Genomic DNA, 17,330 nt, shown 5'->3' with positions numbered 1-17,330 from the left:
ATGTATGTGGAAGTTTCAACATGTTCGATTGACAACTACATTTGTTTGACGGTGTTACGATTCATTTGTCCCATGTTAGTAGTATGGGATGTTAATGTGAGGTATCCCACATCGGTAGAATGGGATGCTGTTATGGGGTATATATATACTTGGTTTTCCTCCCTCTAATAGCTAACTTTTAGGTGCGAGTTCTCTTAAGGCACATAATAGATGGATGCCAAAAGGTTGCAAAAAAGGGTGGAAGTTTCAACATGTCCGATTGGATTAAACAAAGTTTGTTCTAGAAAACTCAATGTTCTTTAAGTTACTTTGCTCCTCAGGTCTTTTTGTTGTGGATTATTTTAGATCTTTAGCTAAGAATGGGGGGATTGAGTTCATAGAGCCCCTTTTAGCCCACTAGTGTTGGACTCATACGTTCTTAGGATCCTATGGTGAATTTGGTATTTCAATAGAAGATGAGACTGCATTAATTCTTGTCTTTGTGCATGAGAGGTACAATGGACCCATCGCAATTGGAAAATGCTAGCTGAACAATTTTGGTAACAACCAATTAAGTAATAATAGTAAAAAAAAAATAGTTTGAAAATATTTAGACAAGGCAGATAATTAAGGACAGAGTAATCAATGCGGGTTCCACTACAAAAAGTTGCTCAAATGTTTGAATGCTCTCTTACCAAATGCCAACAAATTTGTAAGTTATTTTTGTATTCAAACTACCAAACACGATTGAGACATTCACAAATGCAAATTGGCCCATGTTTTATATTTTTGCAAGTCATACACTTTTGTATATAAAGAAAGAAAAAGGGGGAAATTCCATATTAATATCCTGTATTTTAGGATAGTCTCAGTTTAGTATCCGAATTTCAAAACGTGCCACTTTAATACCTAAACTCTCAAAAATTGCTAATTTAATCCAAAATTGTTAAGGAACATTAAATGACTTGTAAAAGGACAAAAATTCCCGTCATGTGTCATTCAACTAAAAGGACCGTATGAGGATGGAAATAACCTTCAAATGAGAAGATTAGGTGAAGCCCAAATTTAGTCATACCTAACTAGTGAAGTAGCAATTGAGTCTAGAAGCTTATCAGGTTCAAAAAAACATTTTGGGATATTTGGTTTTACCTAAATGGCCTATCACTGGCTATGTCTTGCTAAGAACATTATAGCAACACTGATTATAATAGACATTTTAGATCATCAAAGAGAAATTTGATGATATTATTTATCAAGCGGCCGTAACAACAGAAAAAGTGAGGGGAATTCAAAACCTAAATTGTTGGAGAGTAGAAGTAGAAGCCTTTTCAATGATACACAATTTGTGAACTCTTTAGGGATATTTCCAATCAGCCGGTTTGACTTTAGGTTAAAAACAACTAGCTTAGAATATTGTTTGTAAATCTGGAAGTGGGCTATGCATTCCGATCCCTTGTGGAATATGACTAGTAAGGAAATTATCTGACAAATCAAGCACTAAGAAATTCCCCAAGTTGCCAACCTCTCCTGGAATAATGTCTATAAGATGATCTATAAAAAGTTGTTTCCACATGGGTTGGGAGAGCAACCGAAGCAGCACTTTATTGGTGCCAATTCAATCGTAACAAATAGGCTTGTCTCTCCCCTACAACCTATAAATATGACAATAGAGCCCAAAACAAACTCTTCCCCTCTAGCCCTTGTTTGGCTAAACAATCTGCCATACAGTTAGCAAACCGCTTAACCCATTGAACCTTGATTTCCATATCTCTCGTTAATCATTTGAATTTCTTTTTCAGATAATTAAGGATCCACATCCTATGATCATAGAATATCAACTACCTAACCACCAGTTTGGAATCTCCTTCAGTTAATAATTTTCTCATGTTCAGCAGCCTTATTCTTGGTATTCCTTCCATTGCAGCTAGCACCTTTTCTCTGTGAGAGAATCTCTTTCCCTAGCTGGTCCTGAGTAAAGTGCTATAACCATACCTTTTTCATCTCTAACTATAGCTCCTATTCCTGAAGGTCCAGGATTACCCATATAGCTTCCATCAAAGTTGAGTTTCATGAATCCCCTATGCGGTGGGCACCAGATTAGGTTAATTACTGATCTACTAGGTGATGATTCAGCTATTGTGTTGTTCTGACCAAAATAGTTTCACATATTGCATACTTGGGGCTATCCTTATCCTAAAACAATCTTGCATTCCTTTCTTCTTGTACAGTTCAAACACATGTCACCCTTATACATTTCCACATAACCCTACCCCTTGAATTTGTCCATTCAAAGACTGTTGAGGCAAATAGGCTTTGAATGTTATTGAGAGGAGTCCACCTGTGCCCACATAAAGAGAAACACCATTCCCAATAGTAAAAGAACAAGAAATTAGCAAATGATAACAATTCTCACCATTGGCCTTACACAAGAAACACCTATGAGGGGGTAAAAACCACTGTGGTTTTTTCTTTTGAAGTAAATAATAAGTATTAATCTTTCCATGAACAACTTCCCAGCCAAATGCACTAACCTTGGGAGGAATAGGCCTGCATCATTCATCCTTAATTGGAAATGGTTGCGAAGAGGACAAATCAAAACTAGACAAGGCATGGAAAAATAAAGCACATGTAAAGGAACTAGAGGGGGGGAGCAGGTCCAAATTCGGCCGTTGGATTTTGATGGATCCATGAAAACATCTTCTAATAGTTGTAACAAGTTAGAGACGATGAGTTTCTGAATCCCTTAAACTCCTGCAGAAACTTAGATCCCAACTAATAGAATTAGCAAAGCTAGATGGAACAAGGAAATGAGAAACTTGTTTGTTATGGAAATGGTTAAGGGTAAAAAGAGACGGGAATTGGTCCTTTAATGGGGAGGGACTCAACCATGCATCTTCCCAAAATTTAATACGGTCTCCACTACATAGGTCATATTTAACCAAAGGAAGAAAGGAAGGTAAGATACCATTGATGGCCTTCCAAGGAGATGCATAAATTGCCCGGTTTAGTGCTTCACCATCCTATCCATCAGCCGAGAGCCCATGTATACTTAATACCACCCTTGTCCAAAGCTTATCTCTCTCTTTAGGTAGTCTCCAAAGCCACTTCCCTAACAATGCTAGGTTTCTTCTTTGTAAGAATCCTAAGCCTAACTTGCCTTCCTCTTTACTTCTACTCACCACCTCCCACCTAACTCTATGATCCCTTTCTGGATCCCATAGAAAATCTCTCATCAACTTCCCGATCTTCCTATACATACTAACTGATGCCTTGAAGGCTGAAAAGTAATAAACTAGCAAATTATTTAGGGTCAATCGGATTAGGGTGATTCTACCTCCCAAATAAATATACCCTTTTTTCCAACAATCAAGCCTCTTCAAAATTCTTTCTCTTACCAAACTCTAAAAACTTGCATCCTTTGGGTTGGCTCCTAGGGGAAGACCTAAATACTTCATAGGCTAGTGTGAGAAGTCACAACCCAAAATAGAGGCACAAATCTCCATTTCCCTCTCATCCATGTTAATTCTTGTCACACAACTCTTGTCATAATTAATATTCAAGTTTGATGTTCTCCCAAAGTGTTGCATTTTTTACTTTCAGGTTTCTAATCCATTTCACTAAAGGGATGAGAGATCCATCATATGGATGGCTGAACCCTGCATGAAGGTTGGGCGAAATTTCAAAAATTTCTCTCTCCCATATGGGAATCGCATTCCCTATTTTAGAAAACTGCATTTTCAATTATCATTCGTGGAACAAAACCGGACCAGATCTGAAACCATTAGAAAGTGAGGGATATACCTGATACGAAGTAGCAGTAACTCCCAACGAATGTGTTCACGCCCAAGGAGAAAACCAAAACCCGCTTCCACTGAAGATGCCACAGTGCGTGTTGAAGCAGGATCAGTAGGATGGCTCTTCACCAAGAACCAGGATTCTTCAACAAGAATCGAACAGGGGCTGGTAAACACGACTTTAGATTGCTTCTTCTACCAAGAAACAATATCAAGAACACTTCTTGATCACTTCCACAAGTAGAGATCAAATTGGGAAAGGGCAGCAAGAACAAGGGAGAACTCTGCAAATTGCTGTGTATTTAAACTAAGGAATTCGCCCCCTATTTATAAGTCTTCTTTGGATCAGCCTTTTAATCTAATTAGGAGAGAGTTTCTTGATCCAAATCTGATATTTGGATCAGGACTCTTGAATGGATAAGACTTATCTTATCCTTCAGTTAATCCTAATCAGATTATAAATCATATCTTGCTCCCTTTTAATTAACTAACTTAAATCCAATTCGAATTGGGCTCTAGGCCCATTAAGCTTATGTGCTCACTTAAACCCAATTGGCTCTCTTTGTATGGCGTGGGACCCTTACATCGATCTACACATCATCCACAAGGGTTTATCCCAGCCCTTGTGCTAGACAGTGTATGCCCTTAACTCCAATCAGAATAATGAACATTATGACATTTAATGTAAATGAATAAAGTACATATTTGATTCATGTTATTATGGTGTGTTTCTGTGTAATACCCTTAAACTAGACACATAAGACTCGTGTTAGTTTAGAATCTTCACAGTTGTTGGATAGATCTGTGGAGATTTATCCTACCAATGCTAACACTGATCTACCGCCAAGTTGGTTGAGTGGCTCGTCTCAACTGCCAGGGTGAGACCTGAGGTACATGCAGTGTGGGTTTCTTGAAACCCTGAACTAGACCAGAATTCCAGTATTGCTCTGGACCTTAGAGATAGATGGGCAAAATTGGAATGTTACACCAGACCCCTAGATTGTCAGATTGGGCTGTCTTTGATATGTCAATTAATGAGATCCTCAGAGGGGGTCATATTAGACAGTGTATGCCCTTAGCTCTAATCAGAATGATGTACCTTATGACATTTAATGTAAATGAATAAAGTACATATTTGATTCATGTTATTGTGGTGTGTTTCTGTGTAAGACCCTTAAACTGGACACATATGAGACTCGTGTTAGTTTAGAATCTTCACAGCCGTTTGATAGATTTGGGGAGATTTATCTTGCCAAGGCTGACACTGATGTGCCACTAAGTTGGTTGGGGTGACTTGTCCCAACTGCCAGGGTGAGACCTGAGGTACATGCAGTGTGGGTTTTCTTAAAACCCTGAACCGAATAAGAATTTCAGTATTGCCCTGGACCTTGGAGATTGATGGGCAAAACTGGAATGTTACACCTGATCCCTAGACTCGATTATGATACTGCACTAGCTATCGGATTGGGTTGTCTTTGATATGCCAATCAGTGAGATCCTTAGAGGGGGTCAAAACCTGGGTATGTTGGGATAATCTGAGAATTCATCTGAGTGGGTGATCATAGTGACGGGATCAGCCCCTTTGTCGGACAAAGGTAATGATCGAGGAAGCACTCTCTCTGATGGAAACCAAAACTGTCGATAGCCAATTTCAACCGTTGAAATTGGTACATCAAAGACAACCCAATCCAACACCTAGTGCAGTATCATCATCGAGTCTAGGGGTCGAGTGTAACTTTCTAGTTTTGCCCATTAATCTCCAAGGTCTAGGGCAATACTGGAAATCTGGTCCGGTTCAAAGATTCAATTAATCCTACATTGCATGTGCCTTGGGTCACACCCTAGCGCCTGAGACAAGCCACCCCAACCGACTTGGTGGCACATCAGTATCAGCCTTATCAGGATAGGTTTCCCCAGTTTAAGGGTATTACACAGAAACACACCAAAGGAACATGAATCAAATATGTACTTTATTCATTTAAAATAAACTCATAATGTACATCATTCTGATTGAAGCTAAGGGCATACAAAAACTGTCTAAGAGAAACTCCTAATGAGATTAGGAGCTCTCTTTAAAGGCTATAAAAGGAGGAGGAGGGCGAACCTCCATTCACAACATCAACTCAATCAGATCTCAAATCACAAAAAGAGAGAAGACAACAACATTAAGACTGTGCCATCTTCTGCTCTTGCGCCCTCTCCTGCTGCAGAACACCTTCTGCTCACTTGGGTCATAACCTACAGAGCCTTTCGGGTAGCCTACAAATAAGCAACGGCTGGTCTTGGATTCCAACTTTTTCGCACGCATTCTTTTAACTTGTGCAGGACAACCCCAAATCTTCAAGTGTCTGACACTTGGTTTCTTTTCGGTCCAAAGTTCATATGGAGTGTTCAGAACCAATTTTGTTGGAACTCGATTCAGCACATAAATCACAATCTCTAATGCGTAACCCCAAAAGGATGTAGGTAACTCTGAGTGTATGAGAAGTGACCAGACATATCCAATAAGGTCCTATTCCTCATCTCTGAAACACCGTTAAGTTGTGGTGTAGCAGGAGGAGCCAATTGTGATACTTTCCCATTTTCCTTCAAGTAGTCCCTGAATTCGTCAGAGAAATACTCGCCACCTCGATCTGATCGAAGGGCTTTAATTTCTCTCCCTCACTGTTTCTCGACCTCTTGTCTGAACTCTTTGAACTTTTCAAAGGATTCAGACTTGTGTCTCTTTAGGTGGACGTAACCATATCGTGAGAAATCATCTGTAAAGGTGATGAAATACACGTGTTCAAAACCGATTTGGTTGGAACCCGATTCAGCACGTAAATTGCAGTCTCTAATGCATAACCCCAAAAGGATGTGGGTAACTCTGAGTGTATGAGAAGTGACCGGTCCATATCCAATAAGGTCCTATTCCTCCTCTCTGAAAGTGGGTAACTCTGAGTGGGTAACTCTGAGTGTATGCGTAACCCCAAGAGTGAATGCATACTCTCTGAGTGTATGCGTAACCCCAGATCTGAAAGAATGGTAGGATCCATCTAATGGACACCATGAAAGTTGCGGAATGGGTGGGCGAATTTCAAAAATTTTCCTACCTTCTTCCAACTGGGAATCGTATTCCCTAAATTTATAATACAATATTCAAGGATCCTATTTGAACCATAGTCGAACCAGATCTGAACCAAAAAGAAAAGGGAGGATTATACCTGATTCGGAGAAGCAGTATCTCCCAAAGTTGGTGTTCATGCCCAAAGAAGACACCAAGATCCGCTCCTGCTAAAGATGACACACCTTGGTGGCACACCAATATCAGCCTTGGCAGGATAAATCTCCCCAGACTTATCCAATGGCTGTGAACATTTAAAACTAACACGAGTCTCTATAAGTATCCAGTTTTAGGGTCATACACAGAATTATACCAAACATGAATCAAACATGCACTTTATTTATTTACACTAAATGTCAAAAGTACATCAAATCGGATTGAAGCTAAGGGCATACAAAACTATCTAACAAGATCTACCCAGGTTTCCAGGCCACCAATTCATTTCGGCTATGACCAAGATAGTTACCCGGTGGAAGCTACAACAAGTGAGGAGGACCCCATGACTTATACGAAAGCTATGTTGGACATAGATTCCTTGAACTGGGTAGATGCCTTGAAAGCTGAGATGGACTCAATGGAGACCAATGGAGTCTGAACTCTGGTAGATCCGCCCCCCGGGGTAAAAGCAATTGGTTGCAAATGGATCTATAAGAGGAAGAATGGCCGTGATGGTAAGGTTGAGACGTACAAGGCTCGTCTGGTGGCGAAAGGGTATACTCAGAAAGAGGGCTTCGATTATGAGGAAACCTTTTCGCCGGTGGCCATGCTTAAATCTATTAGGATCCTGTTAGCTGTAGCAGCATACCATGAGTACGAGATTTGACAAATGGATGTCAAAACTACGTTCCTGAATGGAGATCTTACTGAAGATATCTATATGCAGCAACCGCAAGGTTTCATAGTTGCAGGTCAGGAACACATGGTATGTAAATTAAATAGATCCATATGTGGACTTAAGTAAGTTTTCAGGAGTTGGAACATACAGTTTGACTCTATTATCAAAAAGTTTGACTTTGAGCAGAATCCGGATGAACCTTGTATTTATAGGAAATCCAGTGGGGATAAGGTTACGTTCTTGGTTCTGTATGTAGATGACATTCTACTCATTGGGAATGATGTAGGAATGTTGACTACGATGAAAGTATGGATTTCACAGCAATTCTCCATGAAAGATCTTAGATAAGCCTCCTATATACTGGATCTTCGACTCTATAGAGATAGATCGAAGAGGATAATAGGATTATCCCAATCTGCTTATATTGACAAGATAGTCAAGAGATACAGCATGGAGAACTCCAAGAAAGGAAATGTTCCTTTCAGGCATGGAGTCACTCTCTCCAAGGGCATGTCTCCCAAGACTCCCGAGGAGATTGATGGCATGAAAGACGTTCCCTATGCCTCAGCCGTAGGGAGCATCATGTATGCCATGCTGTGCACTCGTCCTGACATTGCTCAGGTAGTGAGTGTGGTAAGTAGATTCCAAGCCAACCCAGGGCAGGAGCACTAGACTGCTGTGAAAAACATACTCAAGTACCTTCAAAGGACAAAAGAGTTGTCTGGTATTCAATGGTAGTTCACTACAGATCCAGGGGTATATTGATGCCGATTTCCAGTCAGATCTAGATGATAGAAAGTCTACATCTGGGTATGTTTTCACGATAGGATCATGTGCTATTTTCTGAAAGTCAGCAAACAGGGGTCCTAAGTAGCGAAAATAATAACCCACAACCCAAGCTGAACACATTGCCATAAGTGAGGCTGCCTAATGAATGAAGGTGTTCATTCTTAAATTTGGAATTCAGCACATCACCCATTCCACTGTTGTGTGATAACACTGGATCTACGGGAGATTAATGTTAAAAGGTAGCATCAGCAGAGAATGTGGCAGGCCCATTGACTAAGCCACTGACACAGAAATTGTTTATGAAACACGTGGAAAGTCTGGGACTCCAGTTTGTACCAGATTGGACCTAAGTGCAAGTGGGAGCTATTAGACAGTGTATGCCCTTAGCTCCAATCAGAATGATGTACCGTATGACATTTAATGTAAATGAATAAAGTACATATCTGATTCATGTTATTGTGGTGTGTTTCTGTATAATACCCTTAAATTAGACACATATGAGACTCGTGTTAGTTTAGAATCTTCACAGCCGTTGGATAGATCTAGGGAGATTTATCCTATCAAGGCTAACACTGATGTGCCGCCAAGTTGGTTGGGGAGGCTTGTCTCAACTGCTTGGGTGAGACCTGAGGTACATGTAGTGTGGGTTTTTTTGAATAAAAAAAATTTTATTTAATAAAAAATTAGAATAAAAAATTAGACAATCTTAGTGTTGCGGCAATAAATATGTCATCTTGTAATCCATGTGATCTTTGTGGCCACTTGGGACATATAAATTCTAATTGTCAGGTAGCTAATTATTTTGCTTCACATGAAAGTGTTAATTTTGTTTCTCATGGTGGCAGGCCAAATTTCAACCCTTATTCGAATACATACAATCCAGGGTGGAGGAGTCATCCGAATTTTTCATGGAACAACAACCAACAAAAAGCACCCATGGGATTTCAACAACAACCGCCCCCGCAAGAAAAGAAGGGAAATTTAGAGGACATGATTTATAAGTTCATCAATACTGCTGAAGCAAAGTTCCAAGATCACGAAAAGAGATTCTTAAATCAAGAGGCATCTAATAGGAACTTGGAAGTTCAAGTGGGGCAGATTGTGAGCATGCTGTAAGAAAGAAGAGAGGGACAATTTCCTAGCAATACAGAGAAGAACCCAAGGAAGCAAGTGAACGCCATTGCCTTAAGAAGTGGAAAGACTATTGGCGAGATCAAGGATGATGATCAAAAAGTTGAGGTAGCCGATTCACAAATGGAGATCGAAGGGAGTACACCTAAACTAAATTTAGATGCCATTAAACTTCCTCTCCTCTACCCTAAAAGAGTTTTGGAAGCTAACTTGGGTAAACAATTTGAAAAATTTTTAGAGGTGTTTAGAAAAATACATATTAACATTCCTCTTCTTGATGTATTGTCGCAGATGCCAAAATATGCCAAATTCTTGAAAGAGGTGATGTCAAATAAAAGGAAATGGGAGGAATGCGAAATGGTGAAACTAAAAGAAGAGTGCTCAGCAATTCTTCAAAATAAATTGCCCCCAAAGCTCAAGGACCCAGGGAGTTTTTCTTTTCCTTGCACCATAGGAGATATTAAGTTTGAGAAAGCTTTATGCGATTTAGGTGCCAGTATAAATCTAATGCCATATTCTATTTTTGAAAAACTTGGATTGCATGAACTAACACCTACTATTATTACCGTACAATTAGCTGATATAAGCATTAAATATTTTAGGGGAATAGTAGAAGACGTTTTAGTCAAAGTGGGCAATTTTATTATTCCTACTGACTTCATTGTGTTAGATATGGAGGAAGATAGGACAATGCCTTTGATTTTAGGGAGACATTTTCTTGCTACTGGTAATGCTTTAATTGATGTGCAAAAATGTCTACTTACTCTTAGAATCAATGGTGAAAAGTAGTATTTAATGTATTTAAAACCATGAAATATTCTAACACAATTGAACATTAAATATATGCAATTGATTGCATTGATATTTGGGCAGCTGAAGTCAATGCATCTAAATCAGATGATCCTTTAGAACGTTGCATTCTTAATTCTTGTAATAATGTGCAGGTCTTGGATGAAAAAATAAAGGAGGTTTTGAACTATTTGGAGGCCGGTGAAGAAGAGTTCAAGCTAAGACAAGGAAAACTTTTACCATTGGATGGACCGACCTCTACCAAGCAATTGCAACCTTCCATTGAAACACCTCCAACACACACAAAACTCCTCCCATCTATTGTGCAAGCCCCTATTCCAGGTTTAAACCCACCCATGATGGGTGAGAGGGGAAAACATCGGAAATTGCAACTACAAGACCTGGAGGATCCGGTTTATGATTAAAAACAGGGAAGTTTGTTTTTCTTTTTTTTTCTCTCTTCTTGTTTTTATAGTTAAGTTATTTCCACATTTCTTTTTACCTTACATTGAAGACAATACGTAGACTAAGTGTGTGTGGGGGGGGGGAGAGTATAGGATTTTATTTCAGTTCAAAATATATGTATATATATATATATATATATATATATATATATATATATATATATATATATATATATATATATATCCAGTTTATGATTAAAAACAAGGAAGTTTGTTTTTCTTTTTCTTCTCTCTTCTTGTTTTTATAGTTAAGTTATTTCCACCTTTTCTTTTTACCTTACATTGAAGACAATACGTAGACAAAGTGTGTGTGTGTGGGGGGGGGGGGATGGAGTATAGGATTTTATTTCAGTTCAATATATATATCAAAACCTCAACTCTTTTGAAATCAATTGAAACAATGTTCTAGGAAAATTCTTTTGAACCTAGTAATGAGGTACGATTAAGGAGTACATGACTTATCTGAAGCCATTTCCAATTAAACTAGTCCTAAATTCAGGTTTAAGTAAATGGGGTAGTTGTTTTACCATTGCTACAATTGGTAGGATGGAGCATAAAATGCACCTACCAACCAAGTAATTCAATAGTAGGATGGAGCATAAAATGCACCTACTAGCCAGCAAATTCAACAGTAGGACGGAACATAAAATGCACCTACTGGCCGAGTGATCCAAAAGTGAGACGGAGCATAAAATGCACTTACTCCCAAAAAAAAATAAAAAGAGAGGTTTTCCCTGATTTACTATCTGGTTTGTAGTAGTAAAAATTGGATTGACTGATGAATGAGTCGTGTATGACTTGGTTGTGTTGATTTAACGGTTTGCAATAGTTAACCTAGAATATTTGTGGAGAAAGATGAAGGAGAGTTGAGTTTAAAGATTGGAAGGATAGTTGTTTGTTTTGTGTTTGCTTGAATTTTGTCTTGCCCGAGGACGGGCAAGGTTTAAGTATGGGGAGATTTGATAAGAATAAAAATTATCATATTTTTATCCCTAAATATTTAGTCTTTTATGCTTAATTAGTACTTAATTGGACTCGTTATGCTTGTATTTCAATTCAGGGCATGAAAGAAGGCGTTAGGAGAAAAATAAGTCTAATCGGGTAATTTTGCACAATTTCGGTTTCGCATAGTAATCTGGGCATAACTCTCACATCCGGACTCCGATTGAGATAATTCAAGATGCATTGGAAAGAAAAGAAAAAACTCTACAACTTTCATATTTTGAGTTTTGATAGATTCGGACTGCATCAAAGTCAAAATCGGGCCCGAAGTATAAGCAAATTCGTAAAGAAGCCCAATTCGCTGCAGAAGCCCAGTTCATAGAGAAACCTTGCAGCAGCCCAATTCATTGAAGAAGCCCAATACAAATACAAGAATAAGCAAACTGCTAAGAGTCCTATCAGATTTAATTTTCTGATGTAATTCTAGAAAGATAAAGGAGATCGAGATTACCAAATAAGAGATAGGATAAGATTAGATCTAAACTAATCATTAGGAATTAGGACTTTCTATTTTTGAGAAAGAACTCCAAAAAGGAGTTGGAAACATCCCCTCCTCCTAAAGCTATATAAAGAGGGGGGGGGGGGGGGGGGGGGAACTAGCACCAGGCATCAATCAATCTGGGGAGCAATCAAAAGTCCTCCAAGAGAGCTTTAGCTTTCAAGGAAGCAGTCAGCAACCTAGGAGGAGAAGAAGGCGGCAGCAAGGAGAAGACAAGCTCATTGAACTCAACTTCAAGGGCGACATCATGAGTTCTTTCTTATACCTTGTTTGTTTACTCTTCTTTATCATGAACTAGTTTATTTATAGCTGGGGCTATGGAAAGCCTAACCACGACCACGGATTGATTTTTATTTAATTCAACCAAGCTGTTCTTATTTTCATATTGTCTATGAGTTATTATGCGTAATGCAATTAGGATCTTGGCCACCTCTTAGTTGATTTGGTTTATGTGAATGAACCGGAAGGGGAATTCATATAATAGACTAAATAACTCATAGTATGAATTGAATGGTATATAGGAATATATATACATGATTCATCTGATGATACAGGTTTATCATAGAACTTAACGCACTTTCTATCTAGAGAACTCTAATCGATGAATCGAAAGGTTACTTGATAGAAGTAGGTTTGATATATCCTGGAAGGGAATATTAAATAAATTAGGAAAAACTTCAGCTTATGAAAATAATAAATTATCTTGGTTAATTTAATAAATTGATATTCATTGGAAATGTTAGGCGGACCAATAGTCCTGGCACTTTCAGTTAAATCATTGCAAGTTCAGTCATTGATTGCCTTTGTTTTTATCTCTTTTCTTTTTCTATCTTTAATTTTCAGTAGTTCCTATTGTTAGATCCAAAATTCGGTTGTCCAAAAAATTGAGGGAAGCTATAGTTCTAATACTTATTTTGTTAAATCCTCGTGGGAACGATATCTTTTTACTACTTGATAACTAGTGCACTTGCTAGGGTTATATAATTATATCTATCACTGAACCCATGTGGCTGATGTGTACATCAATGTTTGGGTCCCACGCCATACAAGAAAGCCCAACTGGGCAGTAGTTTGGAGGCTGAATAAGCACATGGACTTAATGGGCCTAAAGCCCAATTCGAACTGGTTTAATTTGATTAATTAAAGAGGGGTAGTTCTAGGATTTAGATCAGCAGATAGGATAGGAGTTATCCCTATCCACTCAGAGAGTCCATATCCAAATAGAGGTTTGGATCAGGAAGCTCCTAATAAGATTAGGAGGGTTGATCTAATCTGCAAATAAGATAAGGGCTTATCCTTATCTCTTAAAGAGAGTCCAAATACAAATAAGGATTTGAATTAGGAAACTCCTAATGAGATTAGGAGCTCTCTTTAAAGGCTATAAAAGGAGGAGGAGGGCGAACCTCCATTCACAACAACAACTCAATCAGATCTCAGATCACAGAAAGAGAGAAGACAACAATTGTAAGATTGCGCCATCTTCTGCTCTTGTGCCCTCCTCCTACTGCCGCATTGCCAATTCGTTATCCACTGTAGGAGCGATCAAGAAGGGTTCTTGATATCAGTTTTTGGTGAAAAACTTATCTGAAGTTGTGCTCACATACCCTCCATCGAATTCTTGCAGAAGGATTTGGTTCTTCTGAAGAACCACCTGCTGATTCTGCTCCACCCTACACTGTGTCATCTTCAGTGGGAGCAGTCTTTGGAGTTTTCCTTGGGCGTGAACACCTTCATTGGGAGTTACTGCTACTCTGTATCAAGTATATCTCTCTCCTACCTTTTGGTTTTAGATCTGGTTCGGTTTAGGTTCAAGATTGATCCTTGAAAATGCAGATTTTCTAAAACAGGGAATGTGATTCCCATATGGGAGAGAAAAATTTTTGAAATTTCGCCCTACCTACCTACAGGGTTCGGCTATCCATATGATGGATCTCTCATCCCTTCAGGTCAAAACCTAGGTATGTTGGGACAGTTCAAGAATTCATCTGAGTGGGTGATCATAGTGACAGGATCAACCCCTTTGTCGGACAAAGTGAATGTTCGGGTATGCACTCTCTCTGATGGAAACCAAAACTGCTGGCAGTCGATTTCAACCGTTGAAATTTGTTTTGCAAATATATATATATATATATATATATATATGGTTTCAAAATGTTTGCAAAAGGTTTTAATTCTCATGATCCATGTGAGTAGAGAGTGCAACACTGTACCTTGCAGCCAATGGAGAGGTCCTCTCTTGTCGGGTAGTGTTTGATCATTATGGGCTGAGAGGTTAAGTGTAAGACCATTGAGGGTAATACCTGATGAGCTAATCTTGCATCTACTTACAGTCCTTAGGTTTCTATAAGGTGGTTTGACCCAGGGACCATTTAGTGTAAATGTTGGGCCCATTAAGAGCCCATGGTGATGGACTCAGGGGTTCACTATCTCCTATAGTGAAGTCGGCCAGGCCTTGTAACAGAGGTTGGGCTAAACCCATGTGACTGATGTGTAGATCAATGTTTAGGTCCCACGCCATACAAGGATATCCAACTGGGCAACAGTTTGGAGAGTAAGTGAGCAGATGGACTTAATGGGCCTAAAGCTCAATTCGAACTGGCTTAATGAGATTAATTAAAAAGAGGCGGTTCTAGGATTTAGATCAACAGATAGGATAAGGGGTTATCCCTATCCACTCAGAGAGTCCAGATCCAAATAAAGATTTGAATCAAGAAACTTCTAATTAGATTAGGAGGGCTGATCTTTATCTACAGATAAGATAAGGGGTTATCCTTATCTCTTTAAAGAGAGTCCAGATCCAAATTCAAGATTTGGATTGGGAAACTCCTAATGGGATTAGAAGATGCTCTCTTTAAAGGCTATAAATAGAGGAGCAGGGAGAGCCTCTAATACACAATTCTCAGTTCAGAGCTAACAAAGAGAGAAGAACCTGCAGTTCGACAGCTCCTGTCTTCTGCTCTTGCCGCCATACCAGTTCGATCTCCACCTGTGGAAGCGATCAAGAAGTGTTCTTGATATTACCTTTTGGTGGAAAAGGTAATCAGAAGTCGTGCTCACTAGCCCTCCATCAAATTCTTGCTGAAGAATCAGGTTCTTATTGAAGAGCCATCCTGATGATTCTGCTTCATCCTGCACCGTGTCATCTTCGGTGAAAGCAGTTTTTGGATCTTTCCTTGGGCGTGAACACCTTAATTGGAGGTTATTACTACTTCGTATCAGGTATATCCCTTCACTCCCTTTTGGTTTCAGATCTGGTCTGGTTTAGGTTCAAGATTGATCATTGAAAATGCAGTTTTCTAAAATAGGGATCGAGATTCGCACATGGGAGAGAAAAATTTTTGAAATTTCGCCCAACCTTCCTGCAGGGTTTGGCCATCCTAATGATGTATCTCTCATTCCTTCACCTTGTTACAAGGCCTGGCCGAATTTACTATAGGAGACAGTGAACCCCTGAGTCCATCACCATGGGCTCTTAATGGGCCCAACATTTGCACTAAATAGTCCTTGGGTCCAGCCACCTTACGAAAACCCAAGGACTGTGGGCAAATGCAAGATTAGTCCATCAGGTATTACCCTCAATGGTCTTACACTTAACCTCTCAGCCCATAATGATCAAACACTGCCCGACAAGAGAGGACTTCTTCCTCGGCTGCAAGGTACAGTGTTGCACTATCTACTCACATCGATCTTGGGAATTAAAACATTTTTGCAAACATTTTGAAACCATAATATATATGTATATATCTATATAATTATATTTTGCAAAATCAAATTTCAATGATTGAAATCAACTGCCGACAGTTTTAAGTTTCCATCAGAGATAGTGCATTCCCCGATCATTCACTTTGTTCGACAATGGGGCTGATCCTGTCACTATGATCACCCACTCAGATGAATTCTCGGATTGTCCCAACATACCCAGGTTTTGACTCCCTCTAAGGATATCACTGTTTGGAATATCAAAGACAGCCCAATCTGACACCTAGTACAGTACCATAATCGAGTCTAGGGGTCAGGTGTAACATTCCAGTTTTTCCCATCTATCTCCAAGGTCTAGGGCAATACTGGAATTTGGTTCGGCTTAGGGTTTCAAGAAAACCCACACTACATGTACCTCAGGTTTCACCTTGGCAGCTAAGACAAGCCACCCCAACCAACTTGGCGGCATATCAGTGTCAGTCTTGGTAAGATAAATCTCCCTAGATTGATCCAACGACTGTGAAGATTTTAAACTAACATGAGTCTCATAAGTGTCCAGTTTAAGGGTATTACACAGAAACACACCAAATCACATGAATCAATTATGCACTTTATTCATTTACGATAAATGACATAATGCACATCAATCTGATTGGAGCTAAGGGCATACATTGTCTAACATTCACAATGTCACCTTCACAAAAAAAGGATTGTATCATTTGGGAATTGAAGATGTGTGAGTGGCACTCTATCCCCCCCTAGTATCCATCCCCTTACCAATTGTCTCGAATATGCCCTTAGCGTAAGTCTGCTTAGGGTGTCTACCACAAGTGTAAATAAGAAAGGTGAGAGTGGGTCCCCTTGCCTAATCCCTTGCTTTGTTGGAAAAAAAAAATCCACCACCATACCATTTATTATCACCAAATACGCACATGTATGTAAACACCCCCAAATCCAATTACACTACCTCTCTTCAAACCCATAATGAATTAAGACTTTAATTAGAAAGATCCAATCCACCATATCATAAGATTTCTCTACGTCTAGTTTACAAAGCAAGCCTTTTTTTTGACCTTTTGATTTCATTGATGCCCCTTGGTTTGGCAAAATTATAAAGGGGACAACTTTCCTTATCCTTAATGATAGGACCTTAGCTATTATTTTGTATAGGCTATTCACCAAACTTATAGGTCTAAAATCTCTTGGATGAACTTCTTCTTTCCTTTTGGGAATTAGGACAAGGAAT

The sequence above is a fragment of the Nelumbo nucifera genome, chromosome 1 (assembly GCF_055504915.1).
Source record: "Nelumbo nucifera cultivar China Antique chromosome 1, China Antique-T2T, whole genome shotgun sequence".
In the NCBI taxonomy this organism is placed as follows: Eukaryota; Viridiplantae; Streptophyta; class Magnoliopsida; order Proteales; family Nelumbonaceae; genus Nelumbo; species Nelumbo nucifera.
Note: the sequence above shows the minus strand (reverse complement) of the source record.